A 17169-nucleotide genomic window follows, 5' to 3' on the forward strand; every position below is an offset into this window, starting at 1 on the left:
AATAACTGGGATGTAACCGATCACTTTGGTCGACCTTAATGGTAAACTTAAATGGAAAGTTCATCCAGAAATTAAAATTCTGTCATAGTCTACTCACCCACACGTTGTCCCAAACCTGTATTCGTTTATTACAGCTGCTTCGCACAAAATATATTTTTAATAACGTGTGTAACCACAAAGTTGACGGTGGCCACTGGCTAGTATGAGAGGAGAAATACTCTTAAGTCAGTGGCTTAAAGAGCATTTAAGTCAACTTTTCTCCAAAATATCTCATGTGCTCTGCAGAAATAAACTCAAACAACTTTGGAGCGACAGAAGAGTAAACGATGACGGAATTTTAATTTCAGGGTGAACTATCACTTTAAATTCGTAAGACTGGCGAGCGAATTATTACCACACTAAACATAATGTCTCTTGATGGGATAATTTAGGCCTTGATGTCTTTGTATTATAAGACCGCGCAGGTAACAGGAAGAAAGTTTGACACGACAGACAACTGGATAGACTGTACAAGTTTGGATATGTGTGCCCGATCGTGCGCGAGACAGGGCGTTAAATCTGAGAGATAAGGATCGATGTGACCTTAAAAGCTTTTAACCTGCTCCGTGCCACTCGGTTACAGTATGAGGTTTTGCATAGCAACAAAGTGAGGGGGGATCTCTACCCATGATTGGGCGCGTCTCAATCAGCTCCCTTGTTCAGTAGTAAGGGCACTGAGCAGGCAGTCGGCCATTTTAAGGGCTGTCTCAATCGCGAAATCCTTCCACTGCACTGGAACGTTCGCTCCCTGAAAAAAAATCCCACAATGCACCGCGAAAACTAGGGCGCATCGGTGCACACTACGCTCCCTTACCGGAAATAACGTCACATTTCTTAAGCGTGAAACATAAACCACACAAGCGAACGCGATGAATATAATAACACATGATAGAAGATTTGAAAAAACTTACCGTTTTTTTTACGTTTCAACATAAACACACAACGCTAAACCGGTAATGAACACACATAATTATCATTTATAATTAGTACTCGGCTGTAATGTTGTACGGAAATGTAACAGAACGATGTGATTAACGAGATTTAAAAAATAATATGGAAACCGGATTAATATATTTCAGTGATGACGTTCTACTATCTTGTCTGTTGAAGCCGCGCGTAATCACGTCACTGGAATTCGAGTGGTCCGTGTCCCAATGTGCGTTGAGTTAGGGAACTTATCAGTGAGCGAACTCACGAGACCCACTGATCCACGAGCGCGGGAGCCGATTGAGACGCACCCTGGCCGACTACTTTCACAAACGAAAACACCTCTCTACCTCGCTTCGCATGTTTTTTCGCCCTCGCGTCACGGAAAAGTTAAAATGAACATTTTGCAAGACGCCCGTTCGTTCCGTGCCACGCGTGACTTCGACGTTAACTTTTGTTTGTTGTTTTTGAAGTTCGCTAGTGTGGAAATCTGCACAGCAACAAGCGCCATGATTGCGTTCTCTGAGTGCCCTAGTAACTGGCGCGCGCGGTTTCTATCCAATAAAAGAGCGCGTGATGTGTTCGCAGTTATGCGGTGGAACCGTTTTACCCAACGTCCCTACTTTTCATAGGATTATTGCAGTATTGTAAAACTATATATATGCGTATTTATTTTGACTGACATCACCACATTGTCTTTTGGGGTGACTAGTAAGCGGATGTCGAGGTAAATGGACCAAAAAGAAGGTAAAGTAAGCACAGTGTTTTATGGTCTTGCCGTCGACCTTTTTTCTTTTTTAAATAAAATCTGATTTAGCTTAATCTAGTTTAATAATTCATACATAGTCGCTGTCTTGTAACGGCGAGAGAGCGTTCCAACTTGCCACTTTTTGTACATAGGCTACAGACTTAAACTAACTTTACCGGTATCGCCATGTTGTGATTCTGAGATGCAGGTGATGGCATATAATTGATGTTATATAGTGAGGTCTGTTAGCTTTTGTAACGAGTGAACAAGTTTTGTAACGGCTGGCAGACGACGTGCACGACCGCACTTATCCGCTCGCCTTTAGCCTTTTGAACGATAACAAAACCGTTATTTTCAGAAGCGCGCCGTCGGGTTTCGGCGTAAACCCGCTGTGACACGACAACTGATGTTTCTGTGGAAATTACCGGGTATGATCTCGCCTTGCCCGCCAAGAATAGCTCATTCAGAAAGAAAGGAGAAAAAAAAAAGTTACGCAGCCCTTTTTGGCGCGCTATGGATTCCCGCTTCAGAAAGAGTTCAGAGCGAATTCATAAGTACAGTATTTAAGGTCTAGTTCAGAATGACCTCAGTGACACGAGAAGGGAGTGACGTAAGAGCGCAAGAAGGTGACGTGGTTTCTGCCCCATTTTTCTCTCGTTTTCGTCGCTTCGCTAATTATGTCCGTCGTGCGCGCCGTTCGGCAGCGTTATTGATTTCATACGTGCCCGCTTTTCGTTACGTAACGGACTATAGAGTAGAGGTGGATGTGACATCACAGCCCTCGCCATATGTAAAGTTAAGGGCGAGTCGTTTCGAGTATAGTTTGCAAAAAAACGAACCCATTTGCGTTCAGATCGCGAGGAAGACAACAAATCCAACAATATCAAACCTCTCGGTATTCAAAGAAAGTGTCTGTTACGTAATCATAGGTGACCAATCAAGATTACGCAATTATATATATATATATATATATATGCATGCATTTATATATATATTTATAACAGTAAGAACGTTTTCCCTTTGTACAGTTTTTTTTTTTTTTGTACAGTTTTTTTTTTTTTACGAAATCATTTGCACGGCATCCTACCACCGACTATCTAAAAGTTTTTTTTTAAAATACACATTTTTAAAACAATCAATAACCAGTTAGTATATTCTGTGCAGCCCTTGAGCATTTTTAGTAATTATTACATGTCGCTCGAGTACATAAATACCATGAGGTCTGTGACTTTTAGATATTCACGTGAATGTGTCGAGCGGATGATGAGCCAAAGCTCCCCTTTGATTGATCAGTTGCACATTGTATTTATTTTCAAGTGAATCTGTGGCTGAGTCCAATCGCATTTTGTGTCGTTTTATTTTTTGCCATCGTAACTGTGAGGTCCCGGAGCGGCGCTTCGGCATCCAAGACATTTAAGGATTTCTTTTCCATTAATTGTCATTAGGCAGGAAAGCCTTCTCGTATTTAAGGACGCGTCGCCTTCACGTCCTTCCTTGACTTCTGTCACTTAAAAAAAATGAAGGTTCAGGCACGTTCAAGCGAGCGCATCTTGGTGTGACTTATAGTTAATGTAGGTGATATTTGGTTATTCGCATCCCTCGAGTCAGCAGGGTCGACCTGGAGCTGGTGGTACCCTTAAAAGTTTTACACAGATTTCCATTTTCACCTTTCCTTTAGCTTATTTGGCGCATTTTTGTACGGTTGATCCAGATGAACGCGACCCACTCTTAATTTTGTCCTGATGGCGGACGCGGTTGTGAAGGATGTCTCCCTCGGCACAGCCCGAGCGCTTCGACAGAGAGCGATATTAACGAGCCTTGCAGAGGGAAAAGAAACACGAGAATCAAAACAAACAGCGCAAAGTACCGAAAGGGGCCGATCCACGAAGTGATCCTGTCAGCACCCCTCCCTGAATCTACACGGGGGGCGATCTGAAAACTTCAAACCATTTAAAGTTTCCCAGAAGATGGCGATGCTGCGTAATTCACAATGTGCGAATAAAGACGGAAGGTGATGCGATGGTTTATAACACGTTAACGCGACACGTTATAACCCTTTTCTGCTTTTATAATAATGTGCTTCGTACATAACAGGCAACAGGAACCGCGCATTACGGTCTAGATGTTTTTATTAGGACTTGGTGTGAGAAACGTGACGGATTTACGTGTTTGACGTGAACCGCAGAATTCGCGCGCAACGCGACTCCGTGCAACTAATTGCCTTGATGCAATCGTTGTGATTTGATTTTTTTTATTTTCCTTTATTGCATTTTTCCACGTGCATAAATTGTATCAACGAGTTCTAAGCACTTTGTTTTAGAAAAGCATGTGACTCATTTAAACTGAAATGACAAACACTTATACAGCTTATTCGAGGGTTTTTTCCCCCCGATTCCATGTCACGGGCTCTTAGAATAAAAGCGTTCAGAACGCTATTAGTCGGCCGTTAATCTTCTTGCGCTTTCCTGATGAGTGATCCCGAAGCGCAGAGGGCCCCGTGGACGGTAAACGGCCCGCCTAACTCCAGCAGCACGGTCAATACTGGAGGATTCGCTAGTGCTTTGACTCCAATATTTACGTGCTGCTACAGCCAGGCAGCCACACGGCCAAGTTCAGGAGTCTCGCCGGCTCACGCAGTCTTGCTGCTGCTGCCGCCTTGCGCCCGTTTGAATGTGAAGTGCGCGTCTGTCCTGTCGTTCTTGCCGCAGCACAGTACGGCCTGCACCCCCGTTATAACTCACAAACCATTCTGTGCTGCTACAGTACCGACAGGCCCCGCGCTGAGCGCACGCGCGCCCGCTCCGCTGCACAGACACGCTGAGCGTTTCGCAACCTGAAAACACAGGATAAATAAAAAGACAGTGAGTGCTAAGTGTCAGCGTGACTGCATGCTGTACTCAACTGACGTCTAAATGAGTTGGAGGACAAAAAAATGAAAATAAAAAGGCTCGCTTAGAATCGAGAAATAACAGATGCGCAGAAGCGAAACACCAAGTGGCAGTTTTGATTAAAACCCGAGACTTCCTGAGGCTTAGTGAACTTATTTCTCACGTTTGGTTTTGCTATGCAAATGCAGCAGGACATGGATCACTAACATAACCGTGTACGCCAAGTGAAAGTGTGTCTATTTCGGAACATTTTAGGAATCAAGTGAAGATAATTCTTTTTGCTTTTGTTTTAAACGGGAACCAGAAAAGAACCTAGCAGCTGCCAATATCTAGTTTCAAGGTCAAATGTATCATTTTCCATTTTTAAAAGTCTGTTACATCATGAAGTTGACAATAAGTGAGCATCTGTTTTTAAATATATATGTATGTGTGCTTTTTCAGAAATGTTATATAAAATGCTACATTGCTGCTCCTTAGACTCATAACTATTTTTTGTACTTTATTTTTAACAGCACATTTCTATTCTACAAGTGATGGGTGGATTTTTTCTGGAGAAGTACAAAGTGCTCAAAATCTATTTGCATACTCTTAACTCTCTGGTCGGTTGTGGTGATTTGGTACTTGTTCTGAGAAACACATGATATTCACACTGCTCTTACATCACCTGCCTGCCTCTCCCTCACTCACTATTACGAGGTAAGTGTGCACCGTGATTAAGTTCACTGCATCCAGACCTTCATTTAGACACATCTGACAAAAGCAGAAAAACTTTTGACCGTTATAAAAAAAAAAACAAGTGTATTCTGAGTGCATTCACGTTTTCTAAAGGAATTGTATTCGTCCAAAATTATCTTCATATTCAACGAGATTTGCAAGTAGATTCATTTAGGTAATTTAAATCAGTCAAGACGTGAATGTTTAAAGAACCATATGAGTAAGCTGAAACTGAAGCTTTCATACGGGTGAGCCCCAAACTATCTTTGAAATCACAAGAAATAATTTACATGACACAAAGTGCAAAATAACTGGGCTAATAATAACAATTTCACGCATGACTAATCTTCAGTATTTATCATGTTTTATTTCTGATGTTGTTTTCGTAAACCCCCAGGTTTCTGTTCCATTCAGTAAACGCACATGTGCTATTGTACCAGGTGATCCAATACTGACAATAAACTTTTGGTGTAACACAAGCAAGAGGACAGTGAAGCATCTGCTGTCTATAAGTGTAAAATTACAGGTTATGAAAAGAGCCCCATGGACTTCTGGGAGAGAAAAAAGTGCTGCCTGACAAAAGCCTGTAACCTCCCACATTATAATATTTACTTATGTTGTTTGCTTTGTCTGTATGACTTTAACTTTCTCGTTTTCTCTTTGTTAGGCACTTCATGAGGATATAGAAGACAGACAAAAAAAAAGGTTCTAATATACTCCTGGTATTTTATGCATTTCAGAAAAGAATTCAGCTGAACCATGCTTCTTGTAATCAATATAGTTAAAATGATTCAACTAGTGGTGTACTTACAGTTACTGTGTCACAGCTCAGAGTCATGCCGTGTGCTCGACATTCCTTTCCTGGAGAAAACAAAAATAAAGGAATATTTATGAAGCACAAAATCTGGCTGTTATGTTTATTAATATAATTACAGGTACACACACTCACATACACACACAAAAAAATTATACCATCCCATAGCAAGCAGTGTTTTTTTTTTTTTTTTTTTTGGACTGGTGTAATTATATTGTGCTTGCACATTATGTCCAATATTTAAATGAATACTGCATAATCTTGCTTGAAGATTAATCCTTATGTGTCATGGTTTGTGATGGTCGATTTGTGTGTGTGTGTGTGAGAGAGAGAGAGAGAGAGAGAGAGAAAGGAAGCCCATCCTCAATCTTAAATAACTCATAACATAGGTTTGTTACAGTTGTGACGAGGTGCTTTCTGAAGATTACAAAACATGTGATATTAAAAAAATAAAGTTTAATTACTTTTAAATAAACAATTAAAAAAATTATACTTTAGTAAAAACAACACACTTTTCCATATAAAAGACTATAAATGAAGAACCAAAAGGACAAAAAACGCAAAGTATATTTTAATTATGTCCACAGTATAAATATAATTCCAAGTAGTACTAACATTTAACTTTTTACAGCATAGTAATGTTAAAAAAAAAAGATGAGTCATCATTTCAGTTTAATTACCCAGCAACAAACTACAATTTTATTTACACCAACAGATCATTTTACATTAGTCATTTTTGAAATTGTAAATTATAATTTAGTGCTATGCCAAAAGCAAATTCATGAAGGTATAAAGCCCATTGATGATTTTTTTTTTAGTCTTACAGTGACTGAACATTATATGATAACATCTAGATGGGACGATGAATTCAACAACACAGCAGCCCATCAGAATAAGTTATTTATATATTATTTACATTGAATGCTACGTTGCAGTATACATGTGTACCTTTACAAAAAAAACAAAAAAAACATTTGCTAACCAAAATGACACACTCTGGTGATAGTCTGATTAGTGTATTTTTACGAGACTGCAGCTAGATGTGTCGTTCCCTGTAGCTTCGCATGCCAGAAGTTTACAGAGAAACATTCACTTCCTACCACAGAAAGGGGAAGCTGCTCCCATAATTTCACTTGCTTTTACAAGAGTAACAAGCGAAGGGTGCACGAGAGCACACGAGCGTGTGTAAAAGCACATTTACACACACAGGATCTGCCCGATGGGACGCAGTAAAACAATCCTGGAACTGAACAAAACAAACCTGACATTTTTAATCCCAGTCCACACACTCTATCAACAACTATGTCTGATCTCTGTGCAGTTGGTGTACTCTTGAAAACATCTAGACTCCATAGACAGAAAATCTAATATCTATATAACACAAACAGTGTAAATATAAAATATGTTAATACATTTTAAAACATAACTAGAAACTTGGAGCTACACTGTAAATATCAAAATGAGCATGCTGTATTTATCTTTTTTTTTATATACAATTCACATTTAAAAACACAGTGTATAAGACATTACCGTTTTATTTTTTGCTCACTGTTAAAAGACACTGAATTAAAAATTTTTAATTAGCACCACTCAATTTTTTTTTAGGTTCATTGGTATTTCGTAAGTGTGCTTACTTGCTTCAGATTAATATATTGCCTTTGTACGTGATGAAACGTCGCAGTACAAACGCAATCTACAAGTTATTTCATATTGCATGAACTAACGTCGCGAAAACACATCAAGCACTTTAACAGCAAGGAAGGGGGGGTTGCGCTGGCCTAATACCTTGACGACAGCGCCAGTCCCCATAACAAGTGCATTTGCCTTGGTAACGTCAGATTGGGGCAGCCCCTGGCAGCACATGTAGTACTAAGAAGAGCTTACAATGAAGAGCTCTGCTGTTTGGCATCAGAGAGCTCGACTGGCGCTGTGTTCCTCTTAGCAGATACCTTTGTAATTGACACTCGGATCAAGATTTTCATTTCTGTGTTTCGCATCTAAATGATCATTTACAAAAGGACACACACAATTAAACATCCACCAGGAATCGAGAGTCCTCTGATCTTGCTGGGCGAACGACACACACACACACACACACACACACACACACACACACACACACACACACACACACACACACACACACACAACTGAGGCCTCAAATCATGTTTCATACCAATCGGTTTACTAGCAAGTTATGAAATCAACAGCCCCCGCCCCAAATGTTACCGACATTCAGGTTTCATGATGATAACACAGCCAAGTGACTCTTCTTATTTTCCCTTCAAGCTACTGCTTGAAACTACATCAACCAACTTCTTTGAATCCTAGAGGCCCTTCTTTAACTTTGTGGCAAGAGGCATGTTGAAATGAGCTAACACAAAAGAAGGGGGGGACATACACACACACACACACACACAACAGTAACCTCAAACTCATTTTGGGACCAGTTCTGCTATCGCATTTACTTCAAAGAGTCGCTATGCAATGTTTACAGGAGTGTTTAAGGCAAAGAGACGTTGATATAAAAATTAGCTAGAACAGTACAGGCCTGTTGTATTATCTACGGGAGCCGCTGCTACCAAAAAAACGATGAAAACGTGATCCCTTTGAAGTCGATATGGACTCCACAAAAACTGATCAGAATCAACATGAATAATACAACCAGTGATAGCTCCTCGATTCGTGTGCGGCACAAACACTGGCTAATTATTTTTTTAATCATACAGTATACTAAATTACATTTGAGGTCTAAAGCATGAGGCATCATTTTTAAAGCCAAGGTTTGAAAAAGTGGGAGCAAGTAGAAAAAGCGGTTCGTATTTTATATTTTGAAGCATTCAAATTAAGAGGAACAAATAATGATTAGAGGAAAAAAAAGATAAGGTAATTCACAGGGCATGCACCTAAAGAGTTTTTTTTATATATATATAGTGTGGGATGGGGTCTGTCTCAAATATGCAGTATTACATAACCATTAAAATAAGGCACAAATGGCATATGACAGAAAACCAAAAGTATCAGCGGTCTTTTTATGTACAAACTGCTTACTATAATATGTACATATATGTATTTGAGGGTTTCTATTTGGATTTGGGCCAAGAGGTTACAATTGTGTAAAAATTATAATTGTGAAAAATTTGCAATGCACGTTTATAATAAGCTAGTGCGAGTCATTATGGACTATCATGATGACTAATATGTCACGGTCACAGAGACACGAGTGAACAAGCTAACGCTCACCGAGATCAAAGGTCACAGCAAAATGTGGAGAATTTCGTCTTTGTAGCAAATTAGTTGCAACTGGTTGAAAATAATGCAGCTAGGCCTTGAAAGGGTTGATGAGCGTTTTACAAAATATAACACTGTTAATAAAACGTAACAACTAGCTCTTAATAAAACGACTTATAATAATATCAGGTACAATCTTTGGCCTTGAGGAATTTTTCTACTGGTGAATGCAAAATTCTAATTCAGATCAGGATTTCAAAGGCGCTAGATTGAGTGGAATTGCGTTTTCTTTTGTGAAGTCATCTTTAATTATCGAATACCTTATTATCTGCTGCCTGTGAACGATCTGATTAAATACGGGACTGTCCCAAACTCTGTTCCGCTTGTAAAAACAAAACTAAACCGATTGCTATTTCAAACTGAGTGGCTGTCTGTGAATGTGCATTGATTTAGGCCTTGTTGGCATGCTTTTGTCATTATCCGTCGTGCTTTAACTCGCATCGGGCCGACGTCTTGAGTGGCCACCCCATCAAAGGAACACAAGCCCTGTATAATGCTGTAACCTTTAATCCTAACCTAAAGACAAATTCGATGTAAAGTGGGTCGTCGTCGTAATGTCCAACCTCTGCTCGTTCACAATAGACCACTGAGGGATCACCTCATGACCACAATTACACACTGACATGAAATTATAAACACAACACACACACACACACACACACACACACACACACACACACACAGAGAGAGAGAGAGAGAGAGAGAGAGAGAGAGTAAAAAAAACATTTTCAATCCTCACACGACAAGCTATAAGGGTGACAATAAAATTTGTTTACAATAAGGTTTTTTTTTTGTTTGTTTTTATGCATAAATAATTACTGTTTATTTGTTTGTCTGGGAGGTGAATGAAGAGACTGGGTGGATTCATACAGGCTCAGTATTCAGTTGTGAAAGAATAGTTGTTGTTGTTGTGGCTGGACAAGCTGTAACTGAGGCATGTCGCCATGACAATATCTGTTTTATACATTCCCGATCTTCTTTTTCGAGCTGACTGAAAGGCGCATTACTGTTAAAATATTACCATCACTTTATATTAGAAGATCATGTTCGACGGTCATTTTTAGGTACAATTTTGAGTGAACGTATGTGTACGGTGCGTTGAATACGCAAGTGGCCAACTTTTAATTAGTAACTACTACCGGTTTTACAATAAATGCGCCACAAAAACGCACTATAATTTTTGCCCATCATCATACACCAACAGATATAACGAATTCTCGTGATTTTTTTTTTTGACCGGCGTTTTCATTTAGGCCTTCTTTTTCTTTTTCCCCACGAAAATGTGACAAAGCACTTACACCGCACTGCACACTAGGAAATAAATTAACACCGCCCCCCCCAAAAAAAGTGATAAATGCTTAACTTTCTTTTTAAAAATTAGGTTCTTTTTAAAACTTTTCAGAAGTGTTATTGCGTTTCAATAACTGACATCAATTGCGATAAGCTGCGACGAGTGAAGTAAAACCCACTCAAAAGTCACTCAAGGCAACAATATTGTCCTTCTGACACAACGCTGAGCGATGAGCAAAGAAATATCAACTCCGATTAAAGTCACACTTGGCCTCAAAAAATGGTTACAGAGTAAGTGGACAGCTTACGCTGCGTTGTTACACTTTTGACAAAATTGTTTATAGCCGTTTGGTTAAAAACGACTGCAGAAAGCAAGCCGTGGAACAACAATTCAGAAAGTGTTTTTGGTAAAGGCCTGTGTGACTTAAATGTGTTTTCGTACAATCATCTCTCGCGTACTTTAGGTTAAATTTGTTGGTATGATGGCTTGCTCGCATACGCCGTGACTGTGTCAAGAGTTATCGATATTGTGAAGCACGCAGGAAGAAAGTCAAAGAGTAGTTTTGGCTCATTTGAATCTCCAGGTGCGGCACGCCCTCCATGAGACACCCAATACACACACAGACTGAACGAGGAGAGGAACACACACCTCAGCAATTCTGCAACTGACATAGGCTTTTTCTCAACAGGCCTGCATTTTCATTCCACCCCCACAGTAGTTCAAGGCTTACTTTTCCGTCCGGTCGAGTACAAAAACAGCACAAAAAGTTACTTATTGTTTCAAAAATGGAAACACGGCCACTCATCAGAGAAGCTGGGGGGGAATAAAAAATTAAAAAAATGAAGTGGTGCTATTGAAAACTAATAGTGAACGTAGCAAGCAATCGACTTAGAAATACAGATATTTATTGAAGGTCAGAATAGGAAAAATGCAATTCTTTATTTTGTGAATAACCAAGCTAAAGTCGTGCGTGAATTCATCAACTTGCATAACAAGCTGAAACTGCCCAGCTTGCAGCTATAATGCTGAACTCCGATTCACGTTTCCAAGAAAAGCTAAAAAGCAAGAACGATCTCCCTTTCTCCAGCAGACCAAACGCGTCCTATGCCCTCCCCAGCTTTGGATGCACACACAAAAAAAACGCTCGATTTTACTATTGTTCCAATTTAACACAACAACACTTCACGGGTTTTTTTTTCCTCCTTCTTTCTTAATCCGAGTAGTAACGCAAGTGAGCACAGGACTACCTCGCCGTGTCAATTTTTACAAGTTACATAAACACCGCAATTCTCCTTTCAGTCAAGTTGTAACATATAACAACACCGTGACGTCTCTATCGAGAGCGTTACATCCTGACAGCGTCGGGTCAGGGCGACAATTAAAAAATTAACAAAGAACTTTTTTAAAATCAACACAGACTTCCGTGCTCGCACTTGTAAAATGGCGCAAAGCATTTACCCTTCAAAATAACGCGCTTCAAGTCGGTTTCGCGACAACGTGGTCTCCCAAAAACGCACAAAATACAACCAAACTCGCATTTTTTTTTGCGTCAAACTCGATAAATAAGCAGCTTCGAGCATCTTACCGTCTGAAAGGGCTGATGTCTCCTCTCTAATCGGAGTTTGGAGTCTGATGCATCACGGTCTCGGGCTGATCTGCGTGTATCTGCGCCAGCGGCTCGTCCGTTACTCCCGCTCAAAAAGCGGCGTGAAAAAACACCAAAATGACACAATCTCCACCACCGCCGCGCTGAATCCCAATCCCAAGACCCTCTGGCATTTTGCATAATTTTTCTATATTTTTCCCAGCGTCGAGTGTTATTTTTAGGCATTATTTTTTTAAAAATCGCAGGTTTTCCACATATGCAGCTGAGCGATAGCCCCCTTTTCTCCTTCGGCTCCACGATCGGCTCGCGTTGGTCACTTCTGTGCTCGTCGACACCAGATCGCTGGCGATTTTGCTCTCTAAGCGTGGTCCGACCGTGCCTTTTCAGACGATAAGCGTTATTTTTTTCGAGACGAAGCGTCGCGCGCGCTTGTCCGTCTATGCGCGCGCGCTCAGTGTTGATGTTATCGCCGCTCACTCGAAAATGGCGCCTAAAGTGACTCCTCATTCAAATCGGTAAGAGCCGCCCCCAGCTCGCATGTGCATGCCGGGAACATGGACTTGGAGAGCGGTTTTGAAGGTGGGAGATTTTACTGGAAGGAACACTTTTTCTTTTTTTTTTCATCGCCGTCAAAGCGACGCGAAACAATCTTTTATTCTGCGAAACTGCACGTTTAAAGACGCGCGCGTGTTTAGAGGAGAACAATCCCGCGTGCCTCCGCCGGTTGAGGGGAAGCACCCAAATCGGGACAGATGAGGACATAAGAAGCCTCGAAAAATGAAAAGTAGCCCTTGGCCATCCAACGCTTGTCATTTAAGCTATTTCATCGACTACTTCCCTGCCAGCTCCCTATAGAGAAACTTATGTAAGGTGTTCTTCTGTATACGCCCTATGCAAACTGATAGTTCAGTCTCAGTGGTGTTGTAAAATATCCATTCTGCTCAGAAAGAGAGGGAGATATGACCTGGTTTTTCCTCGGCAGCTGCTTTGTGACACACTTGAACGCCCAAATCTTAATGCTGCCCACTTATCCACACGCAGATACTCTGTAGTAGAAGATACCAGCATGAGGGTTACCCCATTTCTTGTAGTTTGGGTGATTTATTACTAACTAACATTCATATGCAGCAGTATCGAGGCTCTAATAAGCCAACTGAATATACATCACGCCTATGGCACCTCGCTGCCAGTAGATGTGTGCTACCGGTAATCCTAGCTACAAGTTTCACAAATGTTTGGTGATTTGAATATTAATAATCCACTTTTTACGGTTGTACATAACACATGAAATCAACCTTATCGCAAAACTCAACTTTGTTACGGCACATATAAATATTACAGGGCTGGGTAATTAGCTATATTAAAAGACGTTGAACTAATGCGGCATGAATCTCAGTCAAATGCATGAAGCAGGATGCTTTTGGAAGCACTAATAATATACACGATTGTAAAGGTACTTATACATACTTTATCAATAAATCAATACATGCTGTCATATATATAAGGCCCTTTATTATATATCTACATTATTACTGAGTAATGTCTAAATTCAGAAGTTTTGTCATAGGACGTGTGTCACCTCGTGATGCAAGTGCGACAGAAAAAGGGTGGCTAAAGAACCGTAACACATTCATAGCTTGAATTGCTGAATCAAATGAAACTTTCTGCCTTCATATCCCACCTTAAAACAACTCTTGAAACAGACACACTGCAGGCGTGCGAATCGCATTCAATACGATCAATGAGAGAAAACGATATTTTAATCTGATTGTCTTGTTCTGTGAGTTTTCCGCTGGCGTGAGAAGCATATATCCGTCTTCTTTTCAAACGCGTGGTTTAGTTTTGCAATTTGATGGGAGTCGAAGAGGACACCAGAGTAAAAGGGAAAAAAAAGCAGAAAGTTGCTGAGTCAGCGAAGTAGGTTACGGCACGCTACAACTGCTTGAGCACTGAAAGTAGAAACTTAAAGAGTTTTTCGTTGTACGCATTAGCTGATTATTCTGAGTCTCGCATTACATTAAACCCTCGACCTGTTGGCTTGTTCATTCGCATGCAATACTTCTGATAATTTCTGAAATCAGTTGCAAGTCAAGCCACATAATGCTGAAAAAATACAGAAAACACGCCTTTTCGTTTATGCGGATTTATGATCCTAACATTTAAGTAATTAGCAGTGTTCTGATAAGGACAAATGTGCGTGTTGTGCCCCCATTGCACTCTTGCACCCTCCACTTTTCAGACCTTTTATTTTTTTTGTAGGGGTGTGAAAATAGGGGCAGTTGTGAGGGGTGAACTTGAGTGTGTGTGTTTATGAAAGGGTTTTGTTCTCTCGTTGAAGGGTCTCGGACCCCCACCCCACCCCAAAGCTGTCTGAAGCAGCTGCACCCCTGTGATCTCTTTAGTATGAGGGAGGGGGTGGGAGCATGTGAGGGGACAGCCCCACTTTTACAGAGGCCAGAGCCTACACACTTAAGTAACAACATCCATCAAAAGCCAATAGATGCCTGCAAGTCAAGTCTGAGAATACAACAGCAACCTTCGACCCCTGTTAAGTGGGCCGGCCTAACAAGACGCAGCCACTGACTCATGCTGGTTTGTTTGGTTTAACTTCATTTATTGGTGACCCAAAGCGGGAGGGATCTTAAAGTGGACGGTCTCTGCTCGCTTGGCTTTACGAAAAAACCCCCCAAAAAACAGCTTTCTAATTAAACGTTTTGCAGAATATATAAATCGGTCAAAGTACGAACGCAAAACAGATTAAAACAGGTCAGGTTTTTCCCACACTTTATACAAAGTTTGGTTTCCGCCATTATAGCCTGGACAATTTTGCACCAATCCTAAGAGATAAACGTATGCTGTTTATATACAACGCATTTGGGGGTGAAATGGCAATACAATTTAAACCTGTTTTTATTATGGCATCCATTCATTGATTATACCTAGTCATTTCTTGTTACAGTGAACTGTGCTGACTTTGTAGCGAGTCCTTACATGATATTTCATCAACCCTGTCTAATATATGTCGTACCACTATCTATCGTTATGGGATTTTATGAAAAGCACCAGCACAAAACCACACACTGACAGAGATAACGCACAGGCCAACGCTCTCTTCTGATAGCTCGAGTCGTAACATACGGGTCCGCTGCTTCTTTTAAGTTGGCTTGGGTGGCGCTTTGCTTGTTTCAACGTAGCGAGTTCGGTCCGCACGACACCTCCACGCCGTTAAGCCATTTACGATCGCCCCGAAACGTTTCCTACACGTCCCGCGGAGCACGCGGTCAAAATGTGAAGCGTCGGGGCGAGGGGGAAAAAAGGAGTCGACTGACTGCGCGGCGACGGACAGATACAAAGACACAACAGAAAGAGCTGCCGCTTCAGCGGTACGAACTCAAATCCAACCGGAAGTCCCGCCCCCCAGCAGCTTTAACTTCGATGATGTAACCCCTGTCCAAATTTAGAATGTTGTTGATGCCTCAGAAGTTTCTCCTCTGGCTGAGAGCGCTGTCTATCACTCGACGTCACGACTATCCTGTTATTATTGTAAACAGTCTACCCGTTCTTTTACTGTCGTCCTCCACCTCACGAAATTCTCCCCCGGTCCTTTGTTCGCAAAGTATCGGATCGGCAATAGCGCGGGCACCGTTTTGGTCGCGGAAATAAAACGCGCCTGTTCGCGCTCGGCAGTGAGAACGAGCAACATGTGAGAATATATTGGTTTTGAGGCACACAACACGTCCTCGTATAATTTTGGAGCGGCGGAATGGAAGCGGAATGCAGCTTCGGTGTAGTTGAACATAATAAAACCCGGCACTTCGCCGCTCGGCTCTCGCTGTAGCTCTTTTTGTGTGTGCTCGGTGATTGTACGTGTGCGCGCTCGAGCCGCTCTTTTCATTCGCGATTCCGCGAAATTAATCGTGGAAACTGTCACTGGCATCGGTCGACTTCTACTTCAATTTCCCCCCCGCGAGCGAGAGCGCGTCCGTCGCCCTTTGTCGAAACCCGAATAAACATTCATTCAAAAAAAAAAACAAAAGAAAAAAAACTAGCGCTTTTCTTTTCAGACCTAACAATAACTGTGCGACCCGCGCCGCGGTTGTTTACCACCTCCGCTTAAACATATGCGAATTTCGGATGAGCCCGATGATGAATCGTAAACAACACGACAACTTTCGTCCTCGAACATCTGAATCGCACGGCCAGTACGCGAGAAAACGCGCTGTGAATGGCAACTCAACAACAAAGCTCCGCTCCGTCGTATTTCCTCTTGTGAAGCAGGGGAGCGCGAGCGGAGCTGGAGAGGTTGGGTATGGAAGAGGAAAAAGGCTGGTTTATGATACTTACTTCAGGCTTGGAATAACCTGGGAAAGTGCAAATCCGTTTTGCGTGTACGTCGAGCCAGCGAAGCGGTGCGAAAGATATTCCGGTAAAACGCCGGACCCATCGGTGTGTCACCGGAGCCCTTCTCTATCTCTATTATTGCAATTACGCCAAGCTTCAAGGAAGTTGTCCTTTTGTTCCAGCATTTATACATTGCGTCAATGTTGCGAAAAGAGGAGGCGGAGCGGTGGCACTTGGAGTACGAGAGAGAGAGAGAGAGAGAGAGAGAGAGAGAAAAGAAGCGAGCACACGACCTTATGTACACAAAACCCAGACCCTCCACCCTTTAACAAAATCGACGGGATCAGATGAGATCACGTGTCCCCCCTCACTGTACAGCTCAACTCGTACGGGGCAAGATACGCGCTCGCCGGGCTAGGAAGCGCCAAGTGCCGGGCGAGTCTTCATCAAAGCGCTGCAATGACAAGCCCGAGCGGCTTACACGGTGACAGCGAGGACGGATATCTGTAT

General features: G+C 41.6%; 1 long non-coding RNA gene across 1 annotated transcript; it reads left to right on the forward strand.

Moving 5' to 3' along the window:
• The first annotated feature begins 21 nt into the window (after positions 1-21).
• Positions 22-6219, forward strand: LOC122346574. The gene is made up of 2 exons (XR_006251146.1): positions 22-1713; positions 5115-6219. It is a non-coding gene; the product is annotated as an uncharacterized LOC122346574 (long non-coding RNA).
• Positions 6220-17169: the final 10950 nt, after the last annotated feature.

The sequence above is a fragment of the Puntigrus tetrazona genome, chromosome 1 (assembly GCF_018831695.1).
Source record: "Puntigrus tetrazona isolate hp1 chromosome 1, ASM1883169v1, whole genome shotgun sequence".
Taxonomy (NCBI): domain Eukaryota; kingdom Metazoa; phylum Chordata; class Actinopteri; order Cypriniformes; family Cyprinidae; genus Puntigrus; species Puntigrus tetrazona.